Here is an 11,698-nt window from a genome sequence, read left to right as displayed (position 1 = left end):
TGATAAACACCCGTCAGTAGCGAGCGCGTCAGTCTCATATTCTGAAGTTCGTGAGTTCGATCCTCACACGGGGAAGCGGTCTCCTCTTTTCTGAAGAGATTCTGTCACCAAATTAGAACTTTCCCTTTCAGATTTAAAATGTTTCTGATAAGTAAGAATTTGCGAACCCAAATGACAGACAGGACACATGGGTTGTGGATTCTCTTGACACGTTTGCTGTAAAAGGGGCTAGTTGAGATTGATTTGAGCTATGAAACCAAATTAAATCTTGTGCCAAAGTTCATCACAACGAACGGACCAAAAGACGGCGTTCAGAATTTTCGACAGCTTAACGCAAATTCTACCTGAAATACTTTTGTCTGAAAAACACGTTTGTCTTTGAATGTTGGTGGTAGTACAGAAAAGTACATTCCCATACCGGGAGTTGAACACAGGCCACCTGGGTGAGAACCAGGAATCCTAACCGCTAGACCATATGGGAAAAGATGTGCTGTCTTATCAGTGACAATCTGAAAAAAAATAAGTTTTCTACTTGGCACAAGCAACTTCTGCAGTTCTATTTGCGCAGCTTGCCTCGTTAACACAGTTGTAAGCAAATCAGTCTCATAAGCTGAAAGATGAACGTTCGATTCTTAGACGGGGTACTGGTCCCTCGTTTTCTCAATCGATTCTGTCTCCGTCTTGGTTACAGGGCCACAGATTTTTCCGATTCAGTACCAAAACATAACCAATTTAGTTCCTAAACTGTTTTCACGTACAAGGCACGGGGCAGCTTTCGAATGTGTGTACTAGTTCCAAAGGAGTGTCACTCCCATAGCAGGAAGTAAACCAGTTGACCAGGGATACTAGGTCCTATACACTTTTCCACATGGGACAAGTTATACACTAAGCAGCAGATAAATTAAAAAAAAAAAAAAAAAAAAGAAGTTTTTGCTTTGATTAAATAGCTTTTACATCACAAAAGAAAAAAGTTGCCACATGAGCATGGTACTTAGCACGTCAGTTGGTAATCTGAAGTTCATGAGGTTTTTTCCTCACACGTGGAACTATTCTCCCCCCTTTTCTTGGGATATTGTGTCACCCACTCAGAACTTTCTCACTGAAACGTTTCCGATTCGAAAGGAAACAGGAGCCTTAGTGACAGACAGAACACATGGATTGTTGAGTCCCTTGACGCTTTGGAGTAATAAGGTGTAGTTGAGAATGGATTAAGCTATGAAACAAAATGAAATCTTGTGCTAAAGGTCAGTAAGAGCCACAAATACCCTGATGTTCAGCATTTTTGACTGCAAGGTACAAAATCTACCTGAAATATTATTGTCTGGAAAATACATTTCTGTCTTTGATTGTTGGCAGTAGTACAGTAAAAGGTGCGTTCCCATACCGGGAGTCACACCCTGGACGCCTGGGTGAAAACCAGGAATCCTAACCGCTAGACCATATGGGAATGGAAAGCTACACACTGAGGTATCTATTGAAAAAAATCAGCTCGGTGGCTTGCACAAGAAACGTCTGCAGATTGGCACGTGCATCTTGACTCGTTAGCGCAGTAGGTAGCGCGTCAGTCTCATAATCTGAAGGTCGTGAGTTCGATCCTCACACGGAGCAGCGGGCTCCTCTTTTCCGAAGAGATTTTGTCAAAAACATATAACTTTCCCGTTCAGTTCTAACACGTTTCTGATAAGTAAGGATTTGTGAACCCAAATGACACATGGGTTGCTGTTTCTCTTGACCCGTTTGCTGTATAAAGAGGCAGATGAGAGTGATTTGAGCAATGAAAAAAAATTAAATCTTGTGCCAAAGGTCGTCACAATGGATGTAACCAAAAGCTGGTGTTCAGAATGATTGACAGCTAAGCGCAAAATCTACCTGAAATACTTTTGTCTGAAAAACACCCGCGTCAGTCTCATAATCTGAAGGTCGTGATTTCAATCCTCACACGGGGCAGCAGGCTCCTCTTTTCCGAAGAGATTTTGTCAAAAACTTAGAACTTTCTAACACGTTTCTGATAAGTAAGGATTTGTGAACCCAAATGACAGATGGGACACATGGGATGCTGTTTCTCTTGACCCATTTCTGTATAAAGAGGCAGATGAGAGTGATTTGAGCTGTTTGACAGCTAAGCGCAAAATCTACCTGAAATGCTTTTGTCTGAAAAACACCCGTCAGTAGCGAGCGCGTCAGTCTCATATTCTGAAGTTCGTGAGTTCGATCCTCACACGGGGAAGCGGTCTCCTCTTTTCTGAAGAGATTCTGTCACCAAATTAGAACTTTCCCTTTCAGATTTAAAATGTTTCTGATAAGTAAGAATTTGCGAACCCAAATGACAGACAGGACACATGGGTTGTTGATTCTCTTGACACGTTTGCTGTAAAAGGGGCTAGTTGAGATTGATTTGAGCTATGAAACCAAATTAAATCTTGTGCCAAAGTTCATCACAACGAACGGACCAAAAGATGGCGTTCAGAATTTTCGACAGCTTAACGCAAATTCTACCTGAAATACTTTTGTCTGAAAAACACCTTTGTCTTTGAATGTTGGTGGCAGTACAGAAAAGTACATTCCCATACCGGGAGTTGAACCCGGGCCACCTGGGTGAGAACCAGGAATCCTAACAGCTAGACCATATGGGAAAAGATGTGCTGTCTTATCAGTGACAATCTGAAAAAAAATACGTTTTCTACTTGGCACAAGCAACTTCTGCAGTTCTATTTGCGCAGCTTGCCTCTTTAACACAGTTGTAAGCAAATCAGTCTCATAAGCTGAAAGGTGAACGTTCGATTCTTAGACGGGGTACTGGTCCCTCGTTTTCTCAATCGATTCTGTCTTCATCTTGGCTACAGGGCCACAGATTTTTCCGATTCAGTACCAAAACATAACCAATTTAGTTCCTAAACTGTTTTCACGTACAAGGCACGGGGCAGCTTTCGAATGTGTGTACTAGTTCCAAAGGAGTGTCACTCCCATAGCAGGAAGTAAACCAGTCGACCAGGGATACTAGGTCCTATCCACTTTTCCACGTGGGACAAGTTATACACTAAGCAGCAAGATAAATTAATTAAATTAAAAAAAAGAAGTTTTTGCTTTGATTAAATAGCTTTTACATCACAAAAGAAAAAAGTTGCCACATGAGCTTGGTACTTAGCACGTCAGTTGGTAATCTGAAGTTCATGAGGTTTTTTCCTCACACGTGGATCTATTCTCCCCCCTTTTCTTGGGATATTGTGTCACCCACTCAGAACTTTCTCACTGAAACGTTTCCGATTCGAAAGGAGACAGGAGCCTTAGTGACAGACAGAACACATGGATTGTTGAGTCCCTTGACGCTTTGGAGTAATAAGGTGTAGTTGAGAATGGTTTAAGCTATGAAACAAAATGAAATCTTGTGCTAAAGGTCAATAAGAGCCACAAATACCCTGATGTTCAGCATTTTTGACTGCAAGGTACAAAATCTACCTGAAATATTATTGTCTGGAAAATACATTTCTGTCTTTGATTGTTGGCAGTAGTACAGTAAAACGTGCGTTCCCATACCGGGAGTCGCACCCAGGCCGCCTGGGTGAAAACCAGGAATCCTAACCGCTAGACCATATGGGAATGGATAGCTACACACTGAGGTATCTATTGAAAAAAATCAGCTTGGGGGCTTGCACAAGAAAAGTCTGCAGATTGGCACGTGCATCTTGCCTCGTTAGCGCAGTAGGTAGCGCGTCAGTCTCATAATCTGAAGGTCGTGAGTTCGATCCTCACACGGAGCAGCGGGCTCCTCTTTTCCAAAGAGATTTTGTCAAAAACATAGAACTTTCCCGTTCAGTTCTAACACGTTTCTGATAAGTAAGGATTTGTGAACCCAAATGACACATGGTTTGCTGGTTCTCTTGACCCTTTTGCTGTATAAAGAGGCAGATGAGAGTGATTTGAGCTATGAAAAAAAATTAAATCTTGTGCCAAAGGTCGTCACAATGAATGTAACCAAAAGCTGGTGTTCAGAATGATTGACAGCTAAGCACAAAATCTACCTGAAATACTTTTGTCTGAAAAACACCCGCGTCAGTCTCATAATCTGAAGGTCGTGAGTTCAATCTTCACACGGGGCAGCAGGCTCCTCTTTTCCGAAGAGATTTTGTCAAAAACTTAGAACTTTCTAACACGTTTCTGATAAGTAAGGATTTGTGAACCCAAATGACAGATGGGACACATGGGTTGCTGTTTCCCTTGACCCGTTTGCTGTATAAAGAGGCAGATGAGAGTGATTTGAGCTGTTTGACAGCTAAGCGCAAAATCTACCTGAAATGCTTTTGTCTGAAAAACACCCGTCAGTAGCGAGCGAGTCAGTCTCATATTCTGAAGTTCGTGAGTTCGATACTCACACGGGGAAGCGGTCTCCTCTTTTCTGAAGAGATTCTGTCACCAAATTAGAACTTTCCCTTTCAGATTTAAAATGTTTCTGATAAGTAAGAATTTGCGAACCCAAATAACAGACAGGACACATGGGTTGTTGATTCTCTTGACACGTTTTCTGTAAAAGGGGCTAGTTGCGATTGATTTGAGCTATGAAACCAAATTAAATCTTGTGCCAAAGTTCATCACAACGAACGGACCAAAAGACGGCGTTCAGAATTTTCGACAGCTTAACGCAAATTCTACCTGAAATACTTTTGTCTGAAAAACACCTTTGTCTTTGAATGTTGGTGGCAGTACAGAAAAGTACATTCCCATACCGGGAGTTGAACCCAGGCCACCTGAGTAAGAACCAGGAATCCTAACCGCTAGACAATATGGGAAAAGATGTGCTGCCTTATCAGTTACAATCAGAAAAAAAATAAGTTTTCTACTTGGCACAAGCAACTTCTGCAGTTCTATTTGCGCAGCTTGCCTCGTTAACACAGTTGTAAGCAAATCAGTCTCATAAGCTGAAAGATGAACGTTCGATTCTAAGACGGGGTACTGGTCCCTCGTTTTCTCAATCGATTCTGTCTCCATCTTGGCTACAGGGCCACAGATTTTTCCGATTCAGTACCAAAACATAACCAATTTAGTTCCTAAACTGTTTTCACGTACAAGGCACGGGGCACCTTTCGAATGTGTGTACTAGTTCCAAAGGAGTGTCACTCCCATAGCAGGAAGTAAACCAGTCGACCAGGGATACTAGGTCCTATCCACTTTTCCATGTGGGACAAGTTATACACTAAGCAGCAGATAAATTAAAAAAAAAAAAAAAAATAGAAGTTTTTGCTTTGATTAAATAGCTTTTACATCTCAAAAGAAAAAAGTTGCCACATGAGCATGGTACATAGCACGTCAGTTGGTAATCTGAAGTTCATGAGGTTTTTTCCTCACACGTGGAACTATTCTCCCCCCTTTTCTTGGGATATTGTGTCACCCACTCAGAACTTTCTCACTGAAACGTTTCCGATTCGAAAGGAAATAGGAGCCTTAGTGACAGACAGAACACATGGATTGTTGAGTCCCTTGACGCTTTGGAGTAATAAGGTGTAGTTGAGAATGGTTTAAGCTATGAAACAAAATGAAATCTTGTGCTAAAGGTCAGTAAGAGCCACAAATACCCTGATGTTCAGCATTTTTGACTGCAAAGTACAAAATCTACCTGGAATATTATTGTCTGGAAAATACATTTCTGTCTTTGATTGTTGGCAGTAGTACAGTAAAAGGTGCGTTCCCATACCGGGAGTCGAACCCGGGCCGCCTGGGTGAAAACCAGGAATCCTTACCGCTAGACCATATGGGAATGGATAGCTACACACTGAGGTATCTATTGAAAAAAATCAGCTCGGGGGCTTGCACAAGAAACGTCTGCAGATTGGCATGTGCATCTTGCCTCGTTAGCGCAGTAGGCAGAGCATCAGTCTCATAATCTGAAGGTCGTGAGTTCGATACTCACACGGGGCAGCGGGCTCCTCTTTTCCAAAGAGATTTTGTCAAAAACTTAGAACTTTCCCGTTCAGTTCTAACACTTTTCTGATAAGTAAGGATTTGTGAACCCAAATGACACATGGGTTGCTGGTTCTCTTGACCCGTTTGCTTTATAAAGAGGCAGATGAGAGTGATTTGAGCTATGAAAAAAAATTAAATCTTGTGCCAAAGGTTGTCACAATGAATGTAACCAAAAGCTGGTGTTCAGAATGATTGACAGCTAAGCGCAAAATCTACCTGAAATACTTTTGTCTGAAAAACACCCGCGTCAGTCTCATAATCTGAATGTCGTGAGTTCGATCCTCACACGGGGCAGCAGGCTCCTCTTTTCCGAAGAGATTTTGTCAAAAACTTAGAACTTTCTAACACGTTTCTGATAAGTAAGGATTTGTGAACCCAAATGACAGATGGGACACATGGGTTGCTGTTTCTCTTGACCCGTTTGCTGTATAAAGAGGCAGATGAGAGTGATTTGAGCTGTTTGACAGCTAAGCGCAAAATCTACCTGAAATACTTTTGTCTGAAAAACACACGTCAGTAGCGAGCGCATCAGTCTCATATTCTGAAGTTCGTGAGTTCGATCCTCACACGGGGAAGCGGTCTCCTCTTTTCTGAAGAGATTCTGTCACCAAATTAGAACTTTCCCTTTCAGATTTAAAATGTTTCTGATAAGTAAGAATTTGCGAACCCAAATGACAGACAGGACACATGGGTTGTTGATTCTATTGACACGTTTGCTGTAAAAGGGGCTAGTTGAGATTTATTTGAGCTATGAAACCAAATTAAATCTTGTGCCAAAGTTCATCACAACGAACGGACCGAAAGATGGCGTTCAGAATTTTCGACAGCTTAACGCAAATTCTACCTGAAATACTTTTGTCTGAAAAACACCTTTGTCTTTGAATGTTGGTGGCAGTACAGAAAAGTACATTCCCATACCGGGAATTGAACCCGGGCTACCTGGGTGAGAACCAGGAATCCTAACCGCTAGACCATATGGGAAAAGATGTGCTGTCTTATCAGTGACAATCTGAAAAAAAATAAGTTTTCTACTTGGCACAAGCAACTTCTGCAGTTCTATTTGCGCAGCTTGCCTCGTTAACACAGTTGTTAGCAAATCAGTCTCATAAGCTGAAAGATGAACGTTCGATTCTTAGACGGGGTACTGGTCCCTCGTTTTCTCAATCGATTCTGTCTCCATCTTGGCTACAGGGCCACAGATTTTTCCGATTCAGTACCAAAACGTAACCAATTTAGTTCCTAAACTGTTTCCACGTACAAGGCACGGGGCAGCTTTCGAATGTGTGTACTAGTTCCAAAGGAGTGTCACTCCCATAGCAGGAAGTAAACCAGTCGATCAGGGATACTAGGTCCTATCCACTTTTCCACGTGGGACTAGTTATACACTAAGCAGCAAGATAAATAAAAAAAAAAAAAAAAAAAAAAGAAGTTTTTGCTTTGATTAAATAGCTTTTACACCACAAAAGAAAAAAGTTGCCACATGAGCATGGTACTTAGCACGTCAGTTGGTAATCTGAAGTTCATGAGGTTTTTTCCTCACACGTGGAACTATTCTCCCCCCTTTTCTACACACTGAGGTATCTATTGAAAAAAATCAGCTCGGGGGCTTGCACAAGAAACGTCTGCAGATTGGCACGTGCATTTTGCCTCGTTAGAGCAGTAGGTAGCGCGTCAGTCTCATAATCTGAAAGTCGTGAGGTCGATCCTCACACGGGGCAGCGGACTCCTCTTTTCCGAAGAGATTTTGCAAAAAACTTAGAACTTTCCCGTTCAGTTCTAACACGTTTCTGATAAGTAAGGATTTGTGAACCCAAATGACACATGGGTTGCTGGTTCTCTTGACCCGTTTGCTGTATAAAGAGGCAGATGAGAGTGATTTGAGCTATGAAAAAAAATTAAATCTTGTGCCAAAGGTCGTCACAATGAATGTAACCAAAAGCTGGTGTTCAGAATGATTGACAGCTAAGCGCAAAATCTACCTGAAATACTTTTGTCTGAAAAACACCCGCGTCAGTCTCATAATCTGAAGGTCGTGAGTTCGATCCTCACACGGGGCAGCAGGCTCCTCTTTTCCGAAGAGATTTTGTCAAAAACTTAGAACTTTCTAACACGTTTCTGATAAGTAAGGATTTGTGAACCCAAATGACAGATGGGACACATGGGTTGCTGTTTCTCTTGACCCGTTTGCTGTATAAAGAGGCAGATGAGAGTGATTTGAGCTGTTTGACAGCTAAGCGCAAAATCTACCTGAAATACTTTTGTCTGAAAAACACCCGTCAGTAGCGAGCGCGTCAGTCTCATATTCTGAAGTTCGTGAGTTCGATCCTCACACGGGGAAGCGGTCTCCTCTTTTCTGAAGAGATTCTGTCACCAAATTAGAACTTTCCCTTTCAGATTTAAAATGTTTCTGATAAGTAAGAATTTGCGAACCCAAATGACAGACAGGACACATGGGTTGTTGATTCTCTTGACACGTTTGCTGTAAAAGTGGCTAGTTGAGATTGATTTGAGCTATGAAACCAAATTAAATCTTGTGCCAAAGTTCATCACAACGAACGGACCAAAAGATGGCGTTCAGAATTTTCGACAGCTTAACGCAAATTCTACCTGAAATACTTTTGTCTGAAAAACACCTTTGTCTTTGAATGTTGGTGGCAGTACAGAAAAGTACATTCCCATACTGGGAGTTGAACCCGGGCCGCCTGGGTGAGAACCAGGAATCCTAACTGCTAGAAAAGATGTGCTGTCTTATCAGTGACAATCTGAAAAAAAATAAGTTTTCTACTTGGCACAAGCAACTTCTGCAGTTCTATTTGCGCAGCTTGCCTCGTTAACACAGTTGTAAGCAAATCAGTCTCATAAGCTGAAAGATGAACGTTCGATTCTTAGACGGGGTACTGGTCCCTCGTTTTCTCAATCGATTCTGTCTCCATCTTGGCTACAGGGCCACAGATTTTTCCGATTCAGTACCAAAACATAACCAATTTAGTTCCTAAACTGTTTCCACGTACAAGGCACGGGGCAGCTTTCGAATGTGTGTACTAGTTCCACAGGAGTGTCACTCCCATAGCAGGAAGTAAACCAGTCGACCAAGGATACTAGGTCCTATCCACTTTTCCACGTGGGACAAGTTATACACTAAGCAGCAAGATAAATTAAAAAAAAAAAAAGAAGTTTTTGCTTTGATTAAATAGCTTTTACATCACAAAAGAAAAAAGTTGCCACATGAGCATGGTACTTAGCACGTCAGTTGGTAATCTGAAGTTCATGAGGTTTTTTCCTCACACGTGGAACTATTCTCCCCCTTTTTCTTGGGATATTGTGTCACCCACTCAGAACTTTCTCACTGAAACGTTTCCGATTCGAAAGGAAACAGGAGCCTTAGGCCTCTTTCACACATCAGGTTTTCGCCGTCAGGCGTGATCCGGTGCTTTTGACAGAAACCGGATCCGGCGAAATGCAATGCCGGATCCGGTTTCCCCCCCATTGACTTGCATTTGCACCGGATCGCGCTGGATGGCCATGCGTTTCATCCGGTTTTCGCCTGATCCGGCAATGTGTCGCGATCCGGCGTCTGGAAAAAACGGCTACTGTAACGTTTTTTGTCTCCGGCGAAAAAGCCGGACACGCCGGATCCGGCGCGTCCGGCTTTTTCACACAATGAAAGCCTATGAGTGCCGCAATGCGCCTGATCCGGCGAAAGCCGGATCCGGTGGCCGGATCCGGTTTTTTTGGTCTGAGCATGCTCAGTAGCTCTGCCCACAAGACATATATAAAAGCAAGACAGTGGGACCCACAGCCACACCCAACATGCCACCCAAGAAAGCAACCAAGCGCAGCTGGAGAAGGCAGGAGACCACTGCAGCACCATCAGCACCACCACCACCCCAAATGGAGCAGCAAATGGAACATGCTGAGGAGGGGAGGCCAGCAGCAGATGAGAGACGGTAATTATCAAATCCCCCATTCCTCCAAACTAGGGCTATTGAATATCAAGATATTCATTGGCCCTTTGTTTCTCTTTATTCAACAGCCGCCCAATAGATGCAGCAGCAGCAGCAGCAGCAATGGCAGCAGCTGGAACACCACCCACAGGCATGGAGTGTGGCCACCAGGAAGACAGCACATCATCTTCTGGGAGCCCTCCCTCGCATCGTCAGCGTTTGACGGTAAGTTTTTATTTCCAAAATCCATCATCTCTGTAATATATGTCTATTCATTGCCTTTTATTTCAAAACAGGATTCACAAGATGAAGAGGAGCTCCCAGAAGAAGAAGGAAGGGGTGGATAGACACTTGGAGTGGGCTCACAATTGGTAAGTTTTTTGCATCAAACGCAGAAACACAACATCACACTACACACAACACATAGAAAACAATGTTCTGCAGACCACACACAGCAAACAAATGCCTACATCCAAAGACATAACATTTTTTGTTTTCTTCTCTAGTCTTCCCAATCTGGTGCTCGGCCAAGAGGTCCTCGCAGTGCCTCCCAGGGTCGTCGGCGACAGCAACGCGGCGGTCACCAGCGTGTAAGTATAAATATTTTTGCTTTGTTTTTTTGCACTTTTTATTTCATTTCTTTTGTGGAGGCTAATTATGTTATTTTTGTCTTTTTCTTTAACAGCCTTCACAGCGTGCTCCCGACTCTGACGGTGAGGATGGAGGACTCGATGTGGACCACCTCATCGATCTCGTCAGAGAAAGGGAGCCGCTCTGGAATATGGCTGACCGCCGCCACGCTGACCTTATCGTTACCCGACGACTCTGGGAGGAAATCTGTTCGCTCCTTGTGGGCCGCTGGGAGGACCTCGATGTTCGGGCCCAGATTAAAGAGCGTAAGTATATACAGTACCGGTTGCTTGATGTAAACCAGTGTTTCCCGAACTCCAGTCCTCGTGGTCCCCACGGATCATGTGTTCAGGATTTCTATTTACTATGGAAATCCTGAAAACATGACCCCTGGGGACCATGAGGACTGGAGTTTGGGAAACACTGATGTTGTATACTAACCACTCCTTTCTCGTTTCAGGGAACAGAATTGTGAATCGGTGGCGGTCTGTGAGGGATCGTTTCAAGAAGGAGTTCAATAAAGAGATGCGGGCCCCGAGTGGATCTGGAGGACGCAGGAGCAAGTACAAGTACGCACAAGCCCTGTCGTTCCTCCGGGAAACAATGGTCACTAGAAGGTAAATATTACACACCACATGTGAAAAAAAATGTTAGATGTAACTTTTTTTTCAGCCAGGGCCATACCATGTCAGTATTTTAATTGTTTTTTTTTCTCTTTATTCCACAGCACGGTGAGCAGCACTCGGGAGCCTGCACGATTGGACCCTTCTGAGGCGATCCCTGAGGAGACCGGCACCGAGGGACACTTCGACCGCCCCGGTACATCTGCACCTTCCCAGCCTTCCCACACATTCGACCCATCTGTCCCATCCACCAGCACAGGAGCACTGTGGCCGCCTACATTACATGAAGCTGCTGGTGAGGAGATCGCTTTCCCTTTACCCCACCCTTCTGCCCCTGCCACCTCTAGTACACCTGCGGGTACTGGGCGACAGCGGCAGAGGGGTCAGGAAAAGAGTTATGCGCCAGAGTTCTTGCATCTGAATGCATCTTTCCAGAACTGTCTAAAAGTCTTGTCAGAGCAAATCTCCGCAGGCTTTCAGCAGATCAACTCCAGCATTCTGGAGGTGAAGACACTTCTGCAAACCATGCATTCAGAAGCAAGATCT

General features: G+C 43.5%; 5 non-coding genes across 5 annotated transcripts; 1 reads left to right on the top strand and 4 right to left on the bottom strand.

Moving 5' to 3' along the window:
- Positions 1–2,561: 2,561 nt before the first annotated feature.
- On the bottom strand, positions 2,562–2,633 carry TRNAE-CUC (transfer RNA glutamic acid (anticodon CUC)). The gene has a single exon. It is a non-coding gene; the product is annotated as a tRNA-Glu (tRNA).
- An 892-nt stretch (positions 2,634–3,525) lies between these two features.
- Positions 3,526–3,597, bottom strand: TRNAE-UUC (transfer RNA glutamic acid (anticodon UUC)). Its single transcript has one exon. It is a non-coding gene; the product is annotated as a tRNA-Glu (tRNA).
- An 88-nt stretch (positions 3,598–3,685) lies between these two features.
- TRNAM-CAU (transfer RNA methionine (anticodon CAU)) lies at positions 3,686–3,758 on the top strand. Its single transcript has one exon. It is a non-coding gene; the product is annotated as a tRNA-Met (tRNA).
- A 1,919-nt stretch (positions 3,759–5,677) lies between these two features.
- On the bottom strand, positions 5,678–5,749 carry TRNAE-UUC (transfer RNA glutamic acid (anticodon UUC)). The gene has a single exon. It is a non-coding gene; the product is annotated as a tRNA-Glu (tRNA).
- A 1,115-nt stretch (positions 5,750–6,864) lies between these two features.
- Positions 6,865–6,936, bottom strand: TRNAE-CUC (transfer RNA glutamic acid (anticodon CUC)). The gene has a single exon. It is a non-coding gene; the product is annotated as a tRNA-Glu (tRNA).
- Positions 6,937–11,698: the final 4,762 nt, after the last annotated feature.

This window comes from Dendrobates tinctorius, unplaced genomic scaffold, assembly GCF_039654945.1.
Source record: "Dendrobates tinctorius isolate UK_male_01 unplaced genomic scaffold, ASM3965494v1 ptg000272l, whole genome shotgun sequence".
NCBI classification, from domain to species: Eukaryota; Metazoa; Chordata; class Amphibia; order Anura; family Dendrobatidae; genus Dendrobates; species Dendrobates tinctorius.
The sequence above is the reverse complement of the archived record's forward strand: the minus strand, read 5'-3'. Positions and strand labels throughout refer to the sequence as shown.